General features: G+C 44.6%; 2 protein-coding genes across 2 annotated transcripts in view; both read right to left on the bottom strand.

Moving 5' to 3' along the window:
• LOC134568392 (dimethylaniline monooxygenase [N-oxide-forming] 2-like) overlaps nt 1–25,059 on the bottom strand; it is a 489,265-nt gene that overhangs the window by 209,205 nt on the left and 255,001 nt on the right. The gene's annotated exons all lie outside the window — the stretch shown is intronic.
• The window catches only part of CFAP92 (cilia and flagella associated protein 92 (putative)), a 219,034-nt gene that overhangs the window by 36,587 nt on the left and 157,388 nt on the right, over nt 1–25,059 (bottom strand). The window lies entirely within an intron of this gene.

The raw sequence follows: 25,059 nt of genomic DNA on the forward strand, positions 1-25,059 counted from the left end.
ACCTGGACTAAAGCATCTGCCAACTCCTGGACAGTCTGTGGTGCAACGTGACGTTGGTGGATGGAGCAAGACATGATGTCCCAGATTGGATTCAGGTCTGGGGAGCGGGCGGGCCAGTCCATAGCATCAATGCCTTCGTCTTGCAGGAACTGCTGACACACTCCAGCCGCATGAGGTCTAGCATTGTCTTGCATTAGGAGGAACCCAGGGCAAACTGCACCAGCATTTGGTCTCACAAGGGGTCTGAGGATCTCATCTCGGTACCTAATGGCAGTCAGGCTTCCTCTGGCGAGCACATGGAGGGCTGTTTGGCCCCCCAAAGAAATGCCACCCACACCATTACCGGTTATGCTGGAGGATGTTGCAGGCAGCAGAACGTTCTCCATGGCACCTCCAGACTCTGTCACGTCTGTCACATGTGCTCAGTGTGAACCTGCTTCCATCTGTGAAGAGCACAGGGCGCCAGTGGCGAATTTGCCAATCTCTGGCAAATACCAAACGTCCTGCATGGTGTTGGGCTGTAAGCACAACCCCCACCTGTGGATGTCGGGCCCTCATACCACCCTCATGGAGTCTGTTTCTGACCGTTTGAGCAGACACATGCACATTTGCGGCATACTAGAGGGCATTTTGAAGGGCTCTGGCAGTGCTCCTTCTGTTCCTCCTTGCACAAAGGCGGAGGTAGCGGTCCTGCTGCTGAGTTGTTGCCCTTCTACGGCCTCCTCCACGTCTCCTGATGTACTGGCCTGTCTCCTGGTAGCGCCTCCATGCTCTGGACACTACGATGACAGACACAGCAAACCTTCTTGCCACAGCTCGCATTGATGTGCCATCCTGGATAAGCTGCACTACCTGAGCCACTTGTGTGGGTTGTAGACTTCGTCTCATGCTACCACTAGAGTGAAAGCACCGCCAGCATTCAAAAGTGACCAAAACATCAGCCAGGAAGCATTGGAACTGAGAAGTGGTCTGTGGTCACCACCTGCAGAACCACTCCTTTATTGGGGGTGTCTTGCTAATTGCCTATAATTTCCACCTGTTGTCTATCCCATTTGCACAACAGCATGTGAAATTGAGTGTCACTTAGTGTTGCTTCCTAAGCGGACAGTTTGATTTCACAGAAGTGTGATTGACTTGGAGTTACATTGTGTTTTTTAAGTGTTCCCTTTATTTTTTTTGAGCAGTATGTATGTATGTATATATATATATATATATATATATATATATATATATATATAAACAAAGAAAGATCCAGGATGCACTCACAGGACTTGAACAAAACTAATGTGGTTTATTTAAATAATGTGCATTCAGTAAACAAAAACCAACATTTTTTTCAACCATGAAAAAGACCAGCTGAGATGGAAACTTTGTTTTTTGTTTGCTGAATGCACATTATTTAAATAAACCACATTATTTTTGTCCCGTGAGTGCATCCTGGATCTTTTTTGTTTATATATTGGACGCACTGTGGATGGCACCCAGGCAGATATATTCATAACACTGGTAAGGAGAGTGTCAAGCTACTTATTTATTATACATATAGTGACATTTCAGGTTAGTGGGACGATTCTCCTATGGGTAAAGCAACACAGTCCTCTAGGGTAATGGGACAGCAGTCTCTTATGCAATAAGGTGTGGTTTATTTACATTGTGCACAAAATCCAAGCAGCAATCAGTTTGGTCATAAATGCAGCAAATCAGAAACGAAAATCTAAAACGAGCTTGTGTCAGTGAGATTGTCTGTGTCTGCATGTAAGTATGCTTATTGTACAATTAAATGTTTTTACACTGATAAAATCAATGTTTTGAATTTATAAAAGAAGCATACCAATAAGAAATATATATATATATTATTGGTATGCTTCTTTTATCAATTCAAAATATTGGTTCTATTAGTGTAAAAACAAAATATTGTACCGTAAGCATACTTACATGCAGACACAGACAATCTCACTGACACAAGCACAAAAGCTCTTGATACATTGATACACAGGTTCACAGACAGACAAACAGACAATCACATTGATCCACATAAGCTCATTGACATAAAAACACAAGGTCACACTTGGACCAAGAGGGGGAGATCTAGACAAAAGACTACTCCAAAGGGAGAGTTTTGGGATCTATAAACTTAAAACCCTTTCACCCCTAGGCCTTAATGAGGGTTTCTCATACACACCATTTATTTCAGACTAAAGCCGAATTTGGTGACCTAAATCGCAACCTGAACTGTTTTCACTGCAAGCCAAACATCTCAAGATCCTGTACAGTTACATCATAATATATGTTTATATTCTTAAAATTACTGATACAGGTCTTGTAAACTTAATTTAATTCATTTACTTCTCTTTATTTACTATTTTTTGCCTGTTGCACTTGTATATTTTGTATATAGTATATGTTGTGGTGTGTATATTATAAGGTTTATTGCTTATACTTATTATTCTTTTTTGGATACCTTACCCAACCTTCTCCTACATCCATTTGAAGATGAAATATTTACCAAACCATGGGGATACTCTGACAGATATGGACATAGGCATTAGCTGCTTCTCACACTGTACATAGCTTTATTTATGCATAAATACTTTCCTATATATCTGAGATCTTTTTCTCCTTTACAGACATTGTGATCCTGATTTGGACCCTGTCTTTGGAGTGGATCTCCCCCTTCTTTTCATCTTGTGGCACATCAATGTATCTCTTCAGACCAATAGTTGGATTTATAGTATCATAAAATTCATACATAAGGTACTATAACCATAAACATATTTATTCATTTAGTGGCTTGAGGTCAATGACTGAGAATCTGTATCATTTTAATGCTTGATACATGCTCGGGGTTTTGAACTATTAGCCTGTTCTGAGCTTAATTTGCCCACATGACCTTGATTGACGTTGAAGATACATAACCTATCCCTCACAGTTTGGTCTCCGCCCACTGTTGGATCATTGGCGGAGCTCAGACGTGACGTCTGTACACTCCATTGAGCCGTGTATACCGTGCTCCCCTTGCGTCATCTGACCCCGCCCACACGTACACCACGTGGTTACGTGATGGACACTATCAGGCTGATGACAATCTACCACACATGCGGTTCACTCCCCCGTCTTCCTATTGAATGCAGGTACTGGGTTTTTTCTGGCACTCAGAGTATTTAAGAGACTCAGGTATCATTTGTAAGTTGTCCCCTGACGAAGGTGCATCTCCTAAGGCACCGAAAGGCGCGTTGGCCATTTTTGCATATTTTATGCGCACTGGGCACTTCGACACTATGTTTTGCACTTTTAATATGTAACTTTTGTTCTTTACAACTTTATTTATCCCTCTTTACCTCTATGCCTATCTAGTTAGTTTACCAGGGAGAGAGGCTTTATAACTTAAATTGTCAGCCTGCTATAGACTGACCTCTTTTACTCTGTACTGCCTCTATCTCTCCCTGTTACCCCTCACGTGGGGCAGTTTCCTGTTAAATATGCTCAACACCCACCAAGTTGCTTGATTCTAGATGTACCTAAATTTTGGTGTAACCCTAATCCTAAGGGTTGTTGCACCTATGGTGTACAGACATATTTAATATACTTGGAGGGTAATATACTTGGCGTCTATACACAGGTATTCTCTAGACACCGAAGATAACTAATTTTTTGTCAGGGGTTCTGCACTAGTAATTGTACCCCTTCCTTCTGATGTGGAATTATTAAAAATCTTTATTGTACTTGTATTGAATTATTGTACTAACTCCATTTTAACTTTATACTGTGACTTCGTCCTCCATTTTGTCCTCCTAACCTGACTTCTTCAATCCTCCATTTTGTCCTCATGACTTAACTTGTTCATTTTAAAACTACATTACGTGACTGAACTTCTCAACCCAATTAGTACAGTAGACAAAGACTGTGTTCCCTTCAAGGACAAGTACCAGGAGGTGCTGGCTACTCCTTAAGACTTGCTGGCTACTCCTTAGAGCTTGTAAGATAGTACAGTTTGAAGGCCACAGAACACAGTAGTAATGAAATGTTCTATTCATAAGAGACCTTGCACCTGGACATAAAGCCTGATATCATTGACCGTGTAAAATGACGCTTAGGACCCCCTTGTCCCCCACCCGTGTCCAGAATAATCCCACCTCTGATGGGTGGACACGGGACTAACCTCTTAATTTTACGAACCAATAGGTAAGACACTAACCCCGTCACTTAACAATTAATCCAATTGATGATGTTCATTTGCTGATATTCTAATAATCAATGACGCAAAATGCCTCTTAAAAGGGCCTGCGCGCCCGCTTTTACGCACTTGCCAATAAACTTTCTCGAAGTTATTTTAACCTGAACCTCGTGTGTCAGACTTAATTACTTCAGCGTATATACGCAATTTAATTTATTGATTTGGACAGGAACAGATAGACTTTGAACATTTTGGTTTACTTTCAAAAAGTACCATAACAACTTGGCGCCCAACGTGGGGCATCGGGCTATGTCCGGCCGGTGAGCCGTCCTAAGGAAGACAAGGGTGGACGGAGGAATCCAGGGGGAAGGAAGGGAGATTGATCACCTCCAGATACACGGTAGAGACTTCTGCAGAGCCACCGGTATGTTCCGGCCCCTTTGATTGACCCGTCCACGTGTCTGTGACTGCTTCCCGGGAGGACATCAAAGACAGGTAATATCTTGCCCGGTGTCTCGTTACTCATTTGTTTACCTGCATTTTAGTCTATCTGTTGCCTGGGTGTGTTTGAATTGTGTTTGAATTGTTTGCCTGTTTCCCCATTTTGAGATAAAGGGGGGGTGGACCTGCAGGGGATTTGCCTGGGGTTCTGTCTTGCTTGTTTTCCCCTTTTTGGGATAAAGGGGGGTGGACCTGAGGGGATTTGCCTGGGTCTAAAGTGTGTTTGTCTGTTTGTATTTTACCCCTTTTGGGATAAAGGGGGGTGGACCTGTGGATTCGTTCCTGGGGGTCTTCTGTTGCCTGTTTTACCTCTTTTAGGAACCACTGTGCTGTGGTTGTAAGGAAAAAGGGGGGTTGACCTGTGGATGTGTTCCTGGGGGGTCTTCTGTTGCCTGTTTACTTCTTTTAGGAGCCTCGTGGCTGTGGCTGTAAGGAAAAAGAAGTTGGTGGAACTGTGGGATCTGTGTAGAATCATAGGTTTCTGTGATCCAATGGTGTGTCACTTTGATAGCCTAGCTAGCTTCACTGTGCACGTTCGGACCATCCAGCTCTAGTTGAGTTGGGGACGTCCTGGCCCGGACCTTTCGGCTCTAGTTGAGCCGGAGATCCACTGGTTATTTAATTGTGGTAGGAGTCTGAGCCTTGTGGCAGGGGACTCAGTTTCCGGGGGGGATTCAGGCAGGTATTGCTTGTTTTTCGCATCACGTGGTAGTGAGACTTATAAGTGGGTTTTATAGGGGCACTACGGGAGTGAGGATAGACGTGGCCACATTCTTGTGGACTGCAGAGTAGAGGGAGGCTGGAAAGGATTTCGGACCGGTGTTAGCTGTTATCCTTGGCCGCTGGTAGTGAGACTTATGAAAGTCGTTCTCCGAGCGGGGACACTACGAGGTTGAGAAAGGTGACTTTGGAGTAAGCACATGTAGAAGGAAAGGGATTATTGTTGATTTTATTTGAACTGTAATGCATGCACTGTATTTCAATTGTATTGTTGTCTTGTCTGTTTAATTGGGAGTCTCATGAGCTCCTGTGTCTGTCTCTAAGGATTTTTCCTTGTCTTTCATCTTTTCTAAACTTCCTATATTATTATACTATCCACTCCCATTTCTCTTGAAAGAGAAGTGATTGGTCACACACTTCTCACCTCGCTCCAATCCGTGTCTACCACCCCGGGTAGGCGGATTTAGTGACTGGTCTACGTTTTGGGAAGACGCACCTGAGAAAGTCCCACGGTTCTCGGGTGGCAGTCGAGCATTGTAGACGTTCCTGTTCAGTTTTTCCTTTCTCTCTCTCTCCCTATATCTAGGACGCTGGTATAGGGGTAAAGGGATTATGGGACAGGATTTAAGCAAGCCCAGTAAGGGCTGGTTAGCATGTGATTTAGTTGAAGACAGAGAGGGTGAGGAAATGGTTAAAGGTGTTGAAAAGATTGCAAAAGTATGTAGAATTGCTGTACCGACATGTGGAAGATTGCAACCAGAAAGTTGGCGTAGGTTACTGACAGAAAAGAAAGGCAAGCTTACAGATAATGGTTTATTAAAGACTGCTGAAGCATGGTATAGAGTAGCGAAGGCTATTCAGCTAGAAGGTTGGGTTGAGGAAGAGATAAATCACAAAGGTGTGAAATTGTTTGTGTATCATAATAATTGTGTTGCTGGGGTCTACCCTCAGCCAGCGCCCAAAACCGGCGCCCAGGGAATGTCTATCCCCAAGGTTCAGTCAGCAATAAGTGATAGCCAACTGACTATGTTCCCCACTCCCAATACCCATCCCATTACCTCCCCTGTCTGCCCGGTCCTGAATTCTGATGGATCTTTCTTTTCCCCTGCCCCATCTTTAACATTCCCATCATCCTCATCCATCCCTACGCTACCTGCTATACCTCCCCCTAACATTTCATCTGCCATTCCTTCCCTACACTCCCTCTCCATTAATGATCCCCTCCCCTCTTCATCCGCCCAGCTAACCACCTCTTCCACACTCACCCCGGCTCCTCCCTCTACACCCACCCCTACCAATCCCTCTCCGTCCCCTCCCATCTCCGCCCCAGTCCAATACCCCACCTCCTTTCCTTCCCCAGCCTGGCCCTACCCCTTCCCATATCCCATGGCCCTGCCCTATCCCGGATATCCACTACCCCTTCCCCAAGCCACTCCCCAGGTTCCGGTCATGCCCAGTCCGGCACAGGTTACTCCGGGTGTGCCCACATCTAACATGGCCGCCACTCCTTCCCTTAACCCTAATGTAGTACCTTTTCCGGCCACCAATATGGCGGCCCCCAGTTCGGCCCTGATGCCGGTAATTCCCGGCGACTACCTATCCCCAGGTTATGACTCGCTAGCCACCCCTGCATCTGGGGCCCGTTCCCAACCACCGATCCTTTCACCTCATGCGGGCCCTGCACCGCGCAAAAGAGCCAACATCATAGAATTCGATGATGACGAGATGGACAGGGTGTCCCATGTCTCATCGGAGCTTGCCGCGGGAGCCCCAACTCATCGTTCTATCGATGACCCCTTTGGCCACAAGGGTCGGGGAGAACAGGCCCCTCCTAAATATGTTGCTTTCAATCCCACTCAAGCTAGTGCTCTAATGAAATCACTCCCTGACCCAGAAAAACAGCCTATGCCCTTCTACCGAGGGATAGTTCAAATTCAAAAGACTTATTCCGCAGCATGGCGTGATCTACTGAGCATTTGTGCTATAAAAGCAGGGGATGCATATTGGCCAAGCATGGCCCGACACCTCAGTACGGATCTGCTCGGCAGTGACGTTGATTACCCCTCCGGAGTAACTTTTTGCACCCAATTAAGAGAATGGGCTAAGGACAAACTTGCGGATCAGGCTGCTGGCCTTACTGATGTTATTCAAGATAAAGGAGAATCAGTGGAAAGGTTTCATGCAAGACTGTATCAAATGTTCACAGATTTGGGGTTTGATCTTACTGACAAGATTCATTCACAAATGCTGTCAGGTGCGTTTGTCCAAGGTGTTAAAGACTCTATACGCAAGGGAATTATTGCTGCACGTCCTGAATACAAGGTTGTTCCCCTGGATACCCTGCTTTTAGTTGCTAGAGGGTTGGAATCTGTTCAGACCCCAAGAAGATCCAATCCAGCTCCCCTCATGGTAGCTCGCGCTACCCCCGTCACCTCTGGCACCAAGAGAGTCAGGTTAGAAGATGTAACTTGTTTCAATTGTGGGGCTCAGGGACACTACAGAGGCGACTGTCCGGAACCTAAAAAGGAACCAGGGGCACCCAAGAAGTTCTCTAAGCCTGCCCCAGGCCCCAGGACCGAGACAAAGGTTCCAATTGTTGAAGAACCGGACGATTAGGAGACTGGCAAGCCTGTGTCTGTAACCCCTGTAATGGCAGTGTCTACAGGGGATAAAGGGGGGCCACTCGCCACAGTGACTTTGCCTATTGAAGGCCACCCTACCACATTCCTTGTTGACACAGGTGCAGCCCGTAGTGTTCTGCGAGAACAAGACCTGCCAGACCCATCTTTTCTGTCAAATATCGATGTCTCTTGTGTTGGAGTGGATGGCCAGCCGAGACATAGCCCCCTAACAACTCCGCTGCGAGTTGGTTCTAGCCTGCTCGCTCGCTTTGTAGTATCCTCCACATGCCCCATTAACCTGTTAGGTGCTGATGTCCTCTCACGCCTGCAAGCATCCATCACTTTTACCCCGGATGGGCAGGTAGAAATGTTTACACCTCTGTCTGTATCAGACACTTCAGCCCTATGCTCTTTGCCTCTGATGCTGCATTTAGAAAAGCCCCGTGAGGAGGCAGCAGAATTAAGGTCCAATTTCCCAGAGGAATTAAAAACACAGGTGCCCGCTAAGTTATGGTCCTCAGGCCCAGAGGACATAGGTCACCTAAATGTTCCCCCTGTGGTGGTAAAGCTTATTTCAGGAGCTAAGTTACCAAGAAAACCACAATATCCATTAAAACCAGCACAGTCTGCTGCAATTTCTGTCCACATCAAGGCACTCTTGGGGAAGGGTGCCCTTGTCAAATGTAAATCTGAATGCAACACCCCGTTATTTCCTGTGAAAAAGAAAACTCCAAAGGGTGAGCCAGAGAAGTACAGGATGGTTCAGGATCTCCGTGCTGTTAATGAAGCTACCGTCCTGGACACCCCTCTTGTACCAAATCCTCATACTCTGCTCTCTGGAGTCCCACCATCTGCAAAATTCTTCACAGTTATTGACCTGGCCAATGCCTTTTTTAGTGTCCCACTGGACCCATCCTGTCAATACCTGTTTGCTTTCACTCATGAAATGCAACAGTATACCTGGACTGTCATGCCCCAAGGGGCACAAAATTCTCCAAGTCAATTTGCTAAGGCCATGGGCACCATCCTTGACCCATGGCAAGCTGAGCACCCAGAAGTTGTCCTGCTTCAGTATGTGGATGATCTATTGCTATGTGGAGATGATATGCCCACTACTGAAAGGTGTTCACTTAGTCTTCTTTCCTATTTGGCAGAACAGGGATGTAAAGCTTCCCTCATCAAGCTACAATTCTGTCAATCTTCAGTGATCTTCCTTGGACATTGTCTATCTCAAGGTACCAGACATCTTACTCGAGACCGGGTAAGAGCTGTGCTGGACATTCCGCCTCCAAGGACTTCTAAGTCTCTTCATGCCTTCCTAGGCCTCATTTCCTACTGCAGAGCATGGATCCCAGAAGCCTCTCTGCTCATGCAACCTCTCTATGATGTTCTTAAGTCTGACCCATTCTGTCTGGCTGCCGAAGCTCTGGACAATTTCAATGCCCTCAAACGGGCCATCGCCTCTGCTCCTGCCTTGGGCCTGCCTGACTACTCCAAACCTTTCAAATTATTTGTCTCTGAAAGACAAGGCCATGCAACAGGAGTCCTCACCCAAACTAATGACTTAAGAGGCCGCCAGAGGCCTATTGGATATTTCTCATGTCAACTGGACATTGTGGCCAGAGGGACTCCTTCCTGTCTCAGGGCTGTTTTTGCTGCGAGAGAACTCATAGAAAGAACCTCAGACCTGGTCCTTGGCCACCCTCTGGTTGTTTTGGCCCCTCATGACATTTCTGCCATCATCAACCAAGTCCAGCTCAAGCACGTGTCTCCAGCCAGACATCTGCGCTTACAGTGTCATCTTCTTTTGCCTGACAACATTTCCATCCAAAGATGTCAAGTGCTTAATCCGTCCACTCTTCTTCCACTCCCTGAGGGGGGTATCTATTATGGATTTATCACGGATGAAACCTACATTCACCTGCTCTGTGGATGTATCAAGAAAGTCATGCATCCACATTTGACATTTTATGAAGGCGAAAAACCTCTCTGTGAAGGCCCAGATCACGCCTTCTGCACCACGTGGTACAAACCGAACATTACTCCTGAACCTTGCTATGAAGATGAGCTTTACCACCGGACCGATGTAAAGCTTACTGCACAAGACTTCTATTGTGACTCTGAAGGCAATAGCATGGTCTTGATCCAGCTACCTCAACAACTTAACTACCTTTACCGTCATTGGGATACTGCTATCCCACATATTCCTGTTACCAAGTTGAAGACAAGGTCATGGAATGATCTTGGGCCCATGGCAAAACTATGGGCCACCATGAATGAAGAACAGCTACAGGAAAATGGTATTGTCAAATACCCAACAACTGACCTTCTAGAAGCATGGCCACGCCATTTCCTGGAAAAGGAATTTCAAGATCTGGTCATAAAGAATGATTATGACCCAGAAACACCTCATGACTGTTTTGAACAGATGAAAATGGAAACAGTGCACTTACCAACTGTGCATGAGAACCCATTACCAGATCCGGATTTTACCCTGTTTGTGGACGGATCGAGATATGCCGATGAAGGAGGAACATATCACACAGGATATGCCGTAACCACAACAGATGAAGTTATTAAATCATCATCCTTACCGCCAGCAATGTCTGCGCAAGAAGCTGAATTACAGGCTCTGACTTCAGCATGCAAAATTTCCGAAGGAAAACGTGCCAATATCTATACAGATTCAAGATATGCTCTGGGTGTGGCACATGACTTCGGCCTAATTTGGAAGACTAGAGGATTTCTTACCACCGCCGGTACACCAGTCAAACACAGCACTGCAATCAAGGAGCTAATGGATGCCCTCCTACTCCCTAAAGAAGTGGCCGTTTTGAAAGTTAAGGCCCACGGGAAATTGGATACAGATGAAGCAAAGGGCAACCATTTGGCTGATCAAGCTGCTAAGTTAGCGGCCAGGGATCTGCAGGAAGTGGATGAAGAAGTGTCCGGACAAGAAGAAGAAGAAGTCCCTATTTTTGCTCTGCAAACTCTTCCTACTGATTTGCGAATCTTACAAGAACAACAAGCTGCAGTCACTCCTGAAGAAATCCAGAAATGGAAAAAGAAAGGAGCTGTCCAAAAGGACGGAATATATTATAACAACTTCAAATTTTGTCTCCCCAGAAATTTGTATCCAGCAGTTGTCCAATGGGCACATGGGCCTGCACACCTGTCAAAAGAATTGATGGTCGCTCTCATACAGAAGTATTATGAAGCACCTGGAATCACAACATTGATCAGTAGCTTCTGCAAGGCCTGTGTCATTTGTGCAAAATGCAATCCGGGAAGACCAGTCAAGGTGCCTGCAAAGAACCTGGCAAAGCCCATGTACCCCTTCCAACGAATTCAAATTGACCACATCCAAATGCCCAAGAGTGGGCCCCATGAATATGCACTAGTAATAGTGGACATGTTCTCAGGCTGGCCAGAAGCCTACCCAGTGGCCAATATCACTGCAAAGACAACCGCAAAGCGCCTAATTACAGATATTGTATGCAGATTCGGACTCCCAGAAGTCATTGAGAGTGATCAAGGCCCAGCCTTTACAGCAACTGTGACTAAAGAAATTTGGACCGCTCTAGGGGTGACTCTAGCCTTCCATACCCCTTACCACCCACAAAGTAGTGGTAAAGTGGAGCGCATGAATGGCACCCTAAAAACCAGAATGTTAAAAATGTCACAAGAAACAAAGATGCCCTGGCCAGAAAGCCTGCCAATAGCTTTATTTAGTGTTAGGCACACACCTAGAGGGAAGCATTCACTGTCCCCATATGAAGTTCTATTTGGGACAGCACCCAGGCTAGGTTGTTATTATCCACAACAGTTACAGCTCCAATCAGATGTTTTAGTAGATTATGTAACTGAACTTGCAAGTGTTTTAAACAAAATACATGCCCAAGTTTTCTCTTCAATTCCAGATCCCGAATTGGATACAGGTTCCCATAACCTGCTTCCCGGAGATTGGGTCCTGGTCAAGAAGTTTGTGCGGAAAAATACCCTAGAACCGAGATTTGACGGTCCATTCCAAGTTCTCCTGATTACCGCAACCTCCGTCAAATTGGCCGGTAGACCAAATTGGATCCACGCTTCCCACTGCAAAAAATCTTCTGCCCCAGAGGAAGCGAATATCGCACAAACATGTATCTCTGGTACATCTTCTCCTTAATTAGCCTTATGAAGGCCCAGCAAGTAGCCATTACCAAAGATATTAGTGGGTACACCTTCTGGTATAATTCATCGTGCACCCAGGTGGCTACTTATACCTTTGACTACTGTGATATTGTAGAATGCCCATTTCCCACACCACAAATCCAGAGCATCTATAGAGATATCCCTCATTCGAAAGACCCATATGTTTGTGTAGTTGACAAGCAATGGGGGCACAATTGTGACCATTGGGGGGCAGCGGGATGGAATGCCGGGCCTGCCTGGGGTTACAAACCAAAAAGTGCCGTAGCTAAAGTAGATGATCATGGTAGATCGCTTCTCCAGAGAATGACTTTAAGAAAGCCTGGGGGGAGCACACCAATGAAATTAATCCTTAACATTGAGCACCCAAGCCCAACAGATGCAGACCAGTATGTGATGGGAATGTACTGGAAAAGGGGTTCCTACCAGAAATTAGGACATTTCTACCTCAAAGATATGTGCAACTCTTCTGAGTGGCAAGGGGCCACCCATATGGCCCCCAATCCATTAAAACCTCATATCCAGACCTTTCAGGACATGATGGCCATTGCTAACCCCACCTTTGAAGATACCATGGCCGCTGAAACAGGTTTTAATGATGTAAATTTATGGTTAGAATGGATGAAATATAATGCTAATAAGCATAATAGAACTGCATGTTACGTGTGTGGCGGTGCCCGGCCTCACCTGGGTACCGTACCTTTAATCCTACCCGTAAATATAGAAGAATGTATTTTAAGCCTTTTTGCCTATCACTATAATTTTAACAGGTCCATATGTATTGCATGGACAAAGGAGTATCCTCTCCTAGCCAACGATGTCAAACCCCCTGATGGTATTACCGTATATAAAGGTAATTACACTTGCTATGCCATGTACGATGGTATTGGTAAATTTGTGGGTAACTTTTCCAAAGGTTATTGTGCTACATACAGAACTGTTCCTGTACGCTTGCTGCAACACCATACTAGGTCACTAGGAGACATTTACTGGTTGTGTGGGGATTTACAGCTGAGATCCAGAATGGACACGGAATGGTGGGGAGAGTGTACTTTGACTAAGGCCATTATGCCTATACATATTATTTCTGACACACACCTCAACACCCATGAGTTCAGCCACACTAAGGTTAAACGTGACGCCCCAGTGAAAGGAAGTTTTGATCCTCATGTATATATTGATGCCATTGGAGTGCCCAGGGGGGTGCCCAATGAGTTTAAAGCTAGGGATGAAGTTGCTGCAGGATTTGAATCAATTTTTACCATAGTTACCGCAAACAAGAATCTAAATTGGATAAATTACATTTATTATAATCAACAGCGTTTTGTCAATTACACCAGAGACGCCCTCCAGGGGTTGGCCGAACAGTTACAGGCCACATCCCAAATGACTTTCCAGAATAGGATGGCCCTAGATATGATCTTAGCCGAAAAAGGAGGGGTTTGTAAGATTTTGCCCGACACTATGACATGTTGTACCTACATCCCAGAAAACACAGGCCCTAATGGTAAAGTCACACTAGCCATAGAAAAATTAAATGACCTGTCTGAAGAGTTAAAAAGGAATTCTGGGATAAAAGATCCCTGGGAAAGATGGTTTGGTTGGATGACAGGATGGCAAAAGGCTTTAATGCAGATTGGTATGGCTATACTAATTTTTCTTTTTATCTTTGCTCTTCTCTTTTGTTGTGTCCTCCCATGTCTGAGAAAATCCCTCATGAAGACTGTTGACCAAGCGGCACCCACTTTTACCCATCTCGAAGTTGATGACCAAGAATTTCAAGACATCAACTCACCCTGTCTGCCGCTGCAAATTATCCCCTTTGTTGATAAAGTGCAGGAATTCTAGGAAGGGACTAGATTAGGGACAGCATCTGTCAGTGAATGGTAAAGGCCCCATGTGGAGAAGTGGTGGGTTAGCTGCCATGGGATACCCTTGGGTGTGAAGCGTTCGAGAGCCATACTGACGGATGGTTAGCCTATTAGGGTCAGATCTAGGGACAGCCTTGCACTTTGCATTAACATCTAGCTAGCGGCCACGGGGTTTCTGTGCCTTTGGGTTAACACGTCTTCTGATACTAACATAATAAAGTTTTATCTCTTAGAATCTAACATTTCATAGGGGGGACTGATGTGGAATTATTAAAAATCTTTATTGTACTTGTATTGAATTATTGTACTAACTCCATTTTAACTTTATACTGTGACTTCGTCCTCCATTTTGTCCTCCTAACCTGACTTCTTCAATCCTCCATTTTGTCCTCATGACTTAACTTGTTCATTTTAAAACTACATTACGTGACTGAACTTCTCAACCCAATTAGTACAGTAGACAAAGACTGTGTTCCCTTCAAGGACAAGTACCAGGAGGTGCTGGCTACTCCTTAAGACTTGCTGGCTACTCCTTAGAGCTTGTAAGATAGTACAGTTTGAAGGCCACAGAACACAGTAGTAATGAAATGTTCTATTCATAAGAGACCTTGCACCTGGACATAAAGCCTGATATCATTGACCGTGTAAAATGACGCTTAGGACCCCCTTGTCCCCCACCCGTGTCCAGAATAATCCCACCTCTGATGGGTGGGCACGGGACTAACCTCTTAATTTTACGAACCAATAGGTAAGACACTAACCCCGTCACTTAACAATTAATCCAATTGATGATGTTTATTTGCTGATATTCTAATAATCAATGATGACGCAAAATGCCTCTTAAAAGGGCCTGCGCGCCCGCTTTTACGCACTTGCCAATAAACTTTCTCGAAGTTATTTTAACCTGAACCTCGTGTGTCAGACTTAATTACTTCAGCGTATATACGCAATTTAATTTATTGATTTGGACAGGAACAGATAGACTTTGAACATTTTGGTTTACTTTCAAAAAGTACCATAACACTTCTAGTGTTATTTGTTTCATTAAAGCTGTCATTTAGGATTGGTTACATACTATTACTATTTTACCCCGGCTACATTAGCCCTTCGGTTGGCATAGGAGTATTAGTACATTTATTGTATACAGTTGTTTTTCTTTTAATTTTTTTGGTCTCTACTCATTTTTTGCTCATTTGCTGTAGCCAGTTTATGATCTACCACACACTACTACTCAAATTTCCAGGCGATGGGATTGGCCTGAGGATTATTTATATCTGAAGACCATTTACATCTTTTTTCTTCTGTTTCCTGTTTTGTAGCTTGGTATCCAACCTTGTGCAAATGGGGAGTTTGCGGTTGTGCAAATGGACTGTTTGTGGTTGTTTGCGGTGCGTTAAACTGAGAGTTTGGTCTGTCACTGTGAAGCGGGCGTAACCCTTACACTACCTGATCGATACAACATCATACAGTAGGTCCCCCCCTCATTATTTTTATGGCACCCACCCACTGCTCACGGGTGGGGCCGGGCAGGAGGACAGTAGGTCCCCCCATTGTGATTTATGGCCCCCACCCACCACTACCCACACTACCTGATCGATACAACATCATACAGTAGGTCCCCCCCTCATTATTTTTATGGCACCCACCCACCGCTCACGGGTGGGGGCGGGCGGGAGGACAGTAGGTCCCCCGATTGTGATTTATGGCCAACACCCACCGGGGGGCCGGGGGGGGAGGACAGTAGGTGCCCCCCCTTATCCTTATTTACTGAATATTCCCCTGTATAACAATGTTTGGCATTTAGTGAATATTCCCTATTCTGCTCTGTGTCAGTGTGTATCAGGGTCTCTGAGGACAGGTGTCAATCCATATCTGCCAAGTGACCCTATGTAGGGGGAACAGTCCCTATTCTGCTCTGTGTCAGTGTGTATCAGGGTCCCTGAGGACAGGTGTCAATCCATATCTGCCAAGTGACCCTATGTAGGGGGAACAGTCCCTATTCTGCTCTGTGTCAGTGTGTATCAGGGTCCCTGAGGACAGGTGTCAATCCATATCTGCCAAGTGACCCTATGTAGGGGGAACAGTCCCTATTCTGCCAAGTGACCCTATGTAGGGGGAACAGTCCCTATTCTGCTCTGTGTCAGTGTGTATCAGGGTCTCTGAGGACAGGTGTCAATCCATATGTCAAGGTGTCAATATGTCATATGTCAGGTGTCAATCCATATCCATTGTGATTTAGGAATGTTAGGTGATTTATGCCCTTTATGGATTAAAACCAGACTCTGCATCAACTGTTTAATTTTCCATGGGAGTTTTGCCATGGATCCCCCTCCGGCATGCCACAGTCCAGGTGTCAGTCCCCTTGAAACAACTTTTCCATCACTATTGTGGCCAGAAAGAGTCCCTGTGGGTTTTAAAATTCTCCTGCCCATTGAAGTCTATGGCGGTTCGGCCGGTTCGCCGGTTCGCGAACGTTTGCGGAAGTTTGCATGCGCCGTTCGCGAACCGAAAATGTTGTGTTCGCGATATCACTACTCCCAGGCAGAAGGGAGGGATTGTATGATTATGTATGGGAGTGTCAGGTACTTGAACAACTTTGTCATTGGTCTGTAACTTTGTACTGTAGTCTTTCATCAGGTCCAGGTGGGAGTACCCCTTGCATTAGGACTTGCATATAAGGCCAGTTGTGGCTACCATTAAATGAGTTCCTGCTTACCCTCAACATAGAGCCTTGTCTTATGTGTGGGGGAAACGGCTGTATCTACCCTAGGAATTGCTATATCACTATACTCCTCTTGTAAGAGCAGCCTGCTACACTCTCTGGAGTAGGAGAGGTCTGCCCACTGGAAGATAGATACTGGTCTTGGTTCCAGGGTGGGTGGAAGACGGCAAGAGCCCAGCCAAGCTGCAACGCTGGAAGTGGGGACTACGCCGCTGATGGTGTCTGGTGGAGTGCTTGGAAGTACTAGGCAGCAGTGATTGGCAGAGGCACTCAGTCGGGGTGCCAGGCGGTCCGCCACAGTCTGTTTAACTGTAATTCACCTATTTCATATTAAGTGCACCCACACTTATTATATATAATTTTATTCAGGAGAAATAGGGCTTTCATTTAACATAAAATATGAATAATTTAATATGAATAAAATATAAAAATGTGAGAAATTAAAATTTTTTATTTTTTTTAGTTCTGCATGACATTTTAACTGTTAATGTCCTAATACTGCTTTTACTGCAATAAAATACACTTATTTGTATCCAGTGATGTCTCCCATGTAAAAAAAACGGGGTCAACTATAGCATGTTACATTTTTCACATTGAAATTCACCAGATTGGTTATGTTGCCTTTGGGACCGTATGATAGCCCAGGAATGAGAATTAGCCCCCATTATTGCATACCATTTGCAATAGTAGACAACCCAAGGTATTGCAAATGGGGTATATCCCGTCTTTTTTACTGGCCACTTTATTTTACTTTATTACAGGCAGCAGGGGGACTACCTGTCATTCCAGGCACTCCCTCAAGCTGGCACTGCTATGGATGGCTATTCCGTCCATGTGATCGTGAGGTCCTCGCAAGGACCTTGCGATCACATGGCCCAGGAGGGCCAGATCAGCAGCAGGGGACGTACCATGCTGCCCGCCGGCATTTAGAGCTGAGTCCCCAAGGGGTTAAAAGAAGAAAAACAGTTACAGGATATAGTCTTAAATTAGAGGGGCAAAGGTTTAAAAATAATATCAGGAAGTATTACTTTACTGAGAGGGTAGTGGATGCATGTAATAGCCTTTCAGCTGAAGTGGTAGAGGTTAACACAGTGAAGGAGTTTAAGCATGCGTGGGATAGGCATAAGGCTATCCTAGCTGTAAGATAAGGCCGAATGGTTCTTATCTGCCGTCACATTCTAAGTTTCTATGATTGGGACTTACTCAGACGGACAGCTCAACGAACCATCTGATTCAAACTTACTTACAAAGGGAAAGACTTACTGTGACAAACTCCCCTTTTCAAGTGAGTTTGCCACAAGCTCCTGGAGGAGCCTGCTTGCCAGACTATGGGCCCTGCAGGGAAACCTGTAAAAGACTACCAAACTTGACCGACTGTTACACTGATTTCCCTGGAACTGTTTTGGGACCATGCTTGCAGTCGGTCAAAACTATGACTTCAGGAAATTCCTGAACCCCTGAACCGATCTGGGTGATTTTTGGATATGTTGTTCACCCAGATCGGGGCTATCAGTGGATATGTGGGATATATGGATTTTGAGGTACTTTCTGCACTTTGTGAAAATTTGGTTTTTCAGCATGGAGATAATTGAGTTACTTACAGGACTTTACTCAATTATCTCCTAAGCAGAGGGGAGGGATTGTGTGCTGTTCATGGGAGTGTCACTGCCTGTATGTTTTTCTGATTGGTTTATGCCCTTTGTGTTCCTGTGCCCCATCAGGGTCCAGTGGGTGTTCCTCTGGCCTGGAAAAATGTATAAAAGGCCAGTGTGTCCCATTAAACTTGATATTCCTGCTTACACTCCAAAACTGTGTGTCGTCCAGTTATTGGAGGGAAAGAAGATTTGCTCCTGTGTCTGCTGTTCCAGCTTGCAGGAGATTCAACGGGGAAAGTTCTTGTAAGGACTAGAGCTAATTCCCCATTCGGTTCCAGAGTTCCCAGGACTGAATGTCGTCCAGTGCCTGAAGGAGTCAGAGCTAATTTTCCCTTCAGATCCAGGAAGGAGGTGGCGGTTCCAGGGCCCCAGTCAAGCTACGGTGACTGAGGGCAAGAAGTGCTGTGGTTTGTCCCCTGGTCCAGCTAGGAAGTGGTCCTTTGGCGGAGGTACCCAGTCGGGGTGCCAGGTGATCCGTTACACTTACTGACAAAGGGGAAGACTATTCTGAAACTCAATCTCTCTAAAGTTTATTATTTTTCCTCCTCATAAAACTGATCCTCCTCCTTCACTCTCACTGCAGGTTGATGGTGCCTGCCTCACCCTATCCTTTCAAGCTCGCTGTCTTAGTGTCATTTATGAACCTTTGCGCCTCATTTCCAGTCTGTTGCTAAAACCCATCGACCCCACCTTAAAAACAATGCCTGCATTCGCCCCTTTCTTACGCAAGATGCTGCCAAGGAGCTTGTTTATGCTCCAGTAATCTTGCATCAATTACTGTAATTCTCTTCTAATTGGTCTCCCCAGAAGCAGTCTACAATCTGTAATGAAAGCTGCTGCCATGCTGATCTTTCTCTCCTGTCGCTCCTCTCACACCTCACCCCTCTGCCGATCCTTACACTGGCTTCCTGTACCCTACAGGTGTCAATTTAAATTCGAACCCTTACCTATAAAGCTCTAACCAACTCTAGCCCCTCTTAAATTTCTCCACTTATTCATAAGTATGCCCCCTCTCTGTCTCTCCTCTCTACTGGTGACCTTGTCCTGTTTGTTGCTTGCACCTTTACTGCAAATTCACGCCTGCAAGACTTCTCACGGGTGGCTCCTTTCCTTTGGAACAGCCTGCCTACCCCTGTCAGACTCTCTCCTAGCCTTCAATTCTTTAAGAAGTCCCTCAAAACCCATCTTTTAAGGATTGCTTATGGCCTCAAAGAGTAACTTCTATCTCTCAAACCTTCCTCTTGCTCTCTCCTAAAGGACCACACTTCACTCTCACAAGTTCTGCTACCTTCCCACCATGTCTATTTGCTGTCTCCCTCAATACCCTTCCTACTTGTGTTTTTATACCCCACCTCCTCATTTGAGCAGGGTCCTCAACTACCTATTGTTCCTGTTACACTTTGTTATTGTCTCATTTGGTAAATTACCCTCTTATTTTAAAGTGCTGCGGAATAAGCTGGCGCTATATAAATACCAATAATAAAAATAATAAAATACCAGCAAGGGGCTTTGCAATGGCTGCGACCTCAGAAAACGAAGGGCTGTGACAAATCTTATCTTCAGATCTAGTGGATAAAGCATTAATTTGCCTTCTACACATTATTATCAGGTATATACAATTAGAATCAAAAGTGGATTAAAGAGATTATCCTAACTGCAGTATGGACAGTCTCTAATTCAAATGTTACCATAAGTAGAGGTAATATAAGCTCTTAATCTGATAATTTAGTTTCCTATATGGAAACAAAAGTGTTGCAGGAAAAATGAGGATCAACTTTTTTTTGTTAAAAAAAATCATTATCATCTGTGTAGGGTGCAACAGTATAACATTTTCTCACGACTCAAGCATACGAGGAATTGAGTTTTAAAAATCTGCTTGCTGAGAGAAATTGTGTGCTTGCGTCTGCCTGTGTAACGTATGCTAGTTTAGCAGCCTGATGAACAAAAATAAAGTGCACCAGATCTCAGTACTGAAATCAATACATAACGTAAAAGTCATCAATTGGGATGCATTACAAAGGGAAAAACATTTTTTCAAATAATAAAAACAAACAAACATGCACATATATAAACATATGTGCAAGGAAAGCATAGGAGCCTAAATAGGCTAAACAAGATCCACCACTCAGTCCACCTGAAATTTTTGGAATGGAACCTTCAGAATAAGTTGAGACCACTACAGAGCCTTTAAAAGATTTCCAGATTGCGAAAAGTCCTCAAAGGAAGTGGAAGTGAGAGGCGGCCAAACAAAGTGATAAGTATAAAAAGTTAGTCAATCCAAATCCTATATCAGACTAAATAATTTACTTCACCATTCAGGTGTATAAAGTATTAATCAAAATAGGACTAAAGAGATTCTCCTAACTGCACTATGGACCGTCTCTAATTCAAATGTTGCCATAATTAGAGCCTTAAAGGGATACTCCAGGAGGCTAAACAAGTTAAGCGTAAATTAAAGTTAATAAGCTCAAATACCTGTGATTAGTTTCTTTTCTTTGAATTCTGTGATAGATAGATGTAGAGAGAGAAAAAAGAGATAACACAAAGCTCTATAGGTGTGTATAAGCTTGTCTGTCTCTTTGTATTTATTCAGACCCTTGCCAAAAAAAATGAAATACGGATTCCACCGATCATAATTTCTGACAGAATAGAGTAGTGACTGGTGAAGGTAGTTAGAAACCTTGGTGAGGGCAATTTCAGGTGAGTGGTGGGTACAGAAGCAAGATTGCAGGGTACCAAGTAAGAAGTTGGAAGTTGGAGGACAAGAAGTGGGGTAAGCAGTCGTAAATTAGTTTTTCCAGGATTTTGGATGTTCGTGAAAGCAATTATAAGGGGTGTAGTTTGAGGGAGACTTTATACCAATGGAGGGATTCTTGAGTATGGGAGTGAACTTTTCATGTTTGAAAGAGGAATGAAATGCATCAATAAAAAGGGATAAGTGTGAGTAAGAGCAGGAGTAAGGGTGGAAGACAGAAGGTATTAGATGTGAAGAGATAGAGTAAAGCAGGCAGGTAGTAGGGAATGACGAAGACCATAAATTACACACTTGATCTTCAGTGCTGGGGGAAGTGGTAGAGAGTTGAGGTGGGGTTGATCAGAAAGGAAGGAGGAACATCACTGGCCTGTGTCTGGATGTTATCAGTATGTGTTTTGTGTTTTTTTTGTTTTTTGTTTTTTTTTATGCAGATAAGTACAGCAGTACCTGTTTTGCCACAGCAGCATTTACAGGCTCAGTCGTATTAAACATATGAGAACATAAGTGTGGCAAGCTTAGAATTTGCACATTTTTGTAAAGATTCAAGGTATAAACCTTTGTGTTAGGTAACATAGGTGTGGAAGGGCTTGAGGGGACAACTTTGCCGGTGCCACAAATGCTTATATGGGTGTATAACATATGCCAGAGGCACCTCCAGTTCACTGATGAGGCGGGTGTATAGGTTAGCTGCAGTGTGTGTGTCTTTAAAGGTTGTTTCAGTGCTCTAATGGTAAGTTCATGCAAGTGAGGTATTGGGCGAGTATGGGGGACTACATGGTAGGGTAGCTCCATAACCCCAGAACCTGGGGGGAGAGAAGGGAGGGGTGTAGTATTCACATTGTGGTGTAGCTATGAGCTAATTTTGGCATCGGCGCGCCTCCTTGGTGCTCTATATTATGGGGGGTAGGCAATAGTGGGGCACAGTATTTACATGTAAAGCAAGTAAGACTTGTGCGATAATCACCAGATAGCAAAGTGAGCAAAAATAAAAGAAAAAGGCAAACAAAGTGATAGTGTCAGACAGAGCATTAAGTTCTCAGTGTCTGGTATGTTCGCGCACAAAGCTGATGCTGGGAGGGACTTCTGCACCTTTTCATACTGGGGCTGTGCATCAATGGGGTGAAAGGTGCGATGTTGGCGACTTCCCATTGAGGCGTGGGTCTCATCGAACTGCCAGAAGCCGGGTGTATGCACAGGAATTGCAGGAGCTTAGCTGCTTCCGTTGGCGAGGTCAGCCAGTGTCAGTGGCGGTCATGTTTGGCGGTGAGCACTCTCGAGTATCTCCATTTATATCGGATTTAGGTTGCTCTCAGCTGCATTGTTACTTCTTTTAGAGAGGCATGCCACTGCAGTGTCTGATGACTCAGGTCTTGCTAGAAGTTTAGTGAGTGTTCTTCAAAGGTGTACAGGGTTTTTCCCTTAATCGCGCAGAGGAAGCCCTCCTTGTCTGAGCAGGATTTAAAACACATGATAACATCTCTAGCGGTGTCTTAGTGTTCGCCCAGGTATGCTGAATAGGCCATCCAGACGTAGTCCCTCGGCCTGCTTGGGGGGCAGGGTAGTGGAGAACATTCTCCCAATTAATTGCAGCAGCTCTTCTGCAGCCACAGTGTCAGGGATCCCCCTCACCTTTAGCTCCCACTTGTGCATTCAGCTGCGTGCACATGATTGAGAGCTCCTGCGTCTGCTGAGCTGTGGTGTCTTGTTGGACCCTCAGGTACTGGACATCTTCTTCCGTGGCCCTTATCCGGCCTGTCAGTGTGCCCAGTTCTCCCTTCAGCATTACTTGTTCTGCCGTGAAAAAGGCCTTAATGTTGGTCACCATGCCGAAGAGGTCCACCTTAGCAGCCAGCAGGGATTCCGTGTGCCAATGAGGCAAGACTTGGCTTCTCTGTTGGGGTTGGCACATCACTCAAGTAGTCATCCTCTGAGGCAGAGAGCGAGTCTAACCCCAGTTCCGGCAAGACGTCCGCCATCTTGGACCTATTGGCTTGGGACAGCATTTGGCCGATGTCACGGGTATGTCCCGTGCTCGGCCCTCAGAATTTCTTCAAGTGCTTCCTCATGGTGTACCAGGTCTCTTGGCAGCCGCGTGTACCTTGGTGCAGGCAAAATGACCGGCTCGTGAGGTAATTTTGAATAGCTTTTGTCGGAGCTCGGGCGCCATGCGTCTTGTCAGCTCGCCAGCTAGCTCCGCTCCTGTTTTTTTAAAGAAGTATTCTGTGAAGGTCTTGCGCACTAACATTAGATGAGCAGGGTGGTACATGAGCATAGAGGAGTGGTTGAAAGTAGAGAAGTGTTGTTTAGGGTAGGAGAAAAGAGTAGATATAATAGAGGAAAAGTAATTTCTTGGTAAGTGAACGTCTAAATTATTTGAACGGACGTAAATGTATAGAGAGTGAAACACAAAAATATACAAACAAAGTGGGATTAAGTGTGGTGGCAATAAATGCCACAGATCACCTGAGTGGAAACCCCTTACACCACTCTATAAAATACAAACATAAAATACATACAATGTAGGAGATGATTCACACTTCTAGAATGGTTCTGTAATATAAAAAGCAATATAGTGTAATATGCTAGTACAATTGTATCAATCGAAATGAGCGTCAGGTACTCACAAGCCTAGAGCCAAATTTCTGCATATGGCTCTCATGGATAGCGCTGTGGGACTTTTCAGGATGTCCCTCTCCTATTCCCAGATCACTTATATGATGCTCCGGTTGGGTAATAATCCAGGTTCCACAACTTGACTTGAATTTTTCAGGAGAAAACTTTATTGCTCCCCAATGTGGAGTAAAACATGGATAAAATTGAAATTTCGATAAAATAAATAAAAGAGTAACTGTATATAGTCCTGCCAATTGGCAAAAGTCCAAATGTCCGACTCGGACATTTGGACTTTTGCCAATTGGCAGGACTATATACAGTTACTCTATCTTTTATTTATTTTATCGAAATTTCAATTTTATCCATGTTTTACTCCACATTGGGGAGCAATAAAGTTTTCTCCTGAAAAATTCAAGTCAAGTTGTGGAACCTGGATTATTACCCAACCGGAGCATCATATAAGTGATCTGGGAATAGGAGAGGGACATCCTGAAAAGTCCCACAGCGCTATCCATGAGAGCCATATGCAGAAATTTGGCTCTAGGCTTGTGAGTACCTGACGCTCATTTCGATTGATACAATTGTACTAGCATATTACACTATATTGCTTTTTATATTACAGAACCATTCTAGAAGTGTGAATCATCTCCTACACTGTATGTATTTTATGTAAATGTATAGAGGATGAAATTAGCTTCAGAGCAAGATTTCCTCAAGACACATTCAACAGAGTAGGACCATTTTGCAATTATGGCTTTTGCTTAGAATGCTGTATCTGATTTTGTGGGATTTTGCACAGTTAGGGAGCAGCAAAAGCATCTTGTGCAGAGGAGAGTGTGTTGTAGTAGGATGTAGCAAGATCAAACCAAGTCATAGTTGACGTGTGGGGGAGGAAACCGTTTAGATAATTGGAGAGCATCTTACAGCATGCACATTTCAAAGGGTGTGAGGGCTAGATTGAGGAAAAGTCGGTTTAGCCAATACACTGAACAACAAGCAAGAAAGTGATGGTTTGAAATGGGAAAAGATTGAGTGGATTGAAAGAGACCGAAGCAGGATGCGAATGAAAGAGGAAGCAGTGGCAAATAAGTTATAAATTGAGATGTTGAAGTACCTAAGTATTAGCAATGGTACATTTGAAGAGAGTAAGTGAGGTAGACAGGTGGTACAGTTTACAGAGGTTGGTCCAGGAAGGATATAAATCACTGCCATTCTACGAGAGATGGAGGGAGAATA

This window comes from Pelobates fuscus, chromosome 7, assembly GCF_036172605.1.
Source record: "Pelobates fuscus isolate aPelFus1 chromosome 7, aPelFus1.pri, whole genome shotgun sequence".
Lineage (NCBI taxonomy): Eukaryota > Metazoa > Chordata > Amphibia > Anura > Pelobatidae > Pelobates > Pelobates fuscus.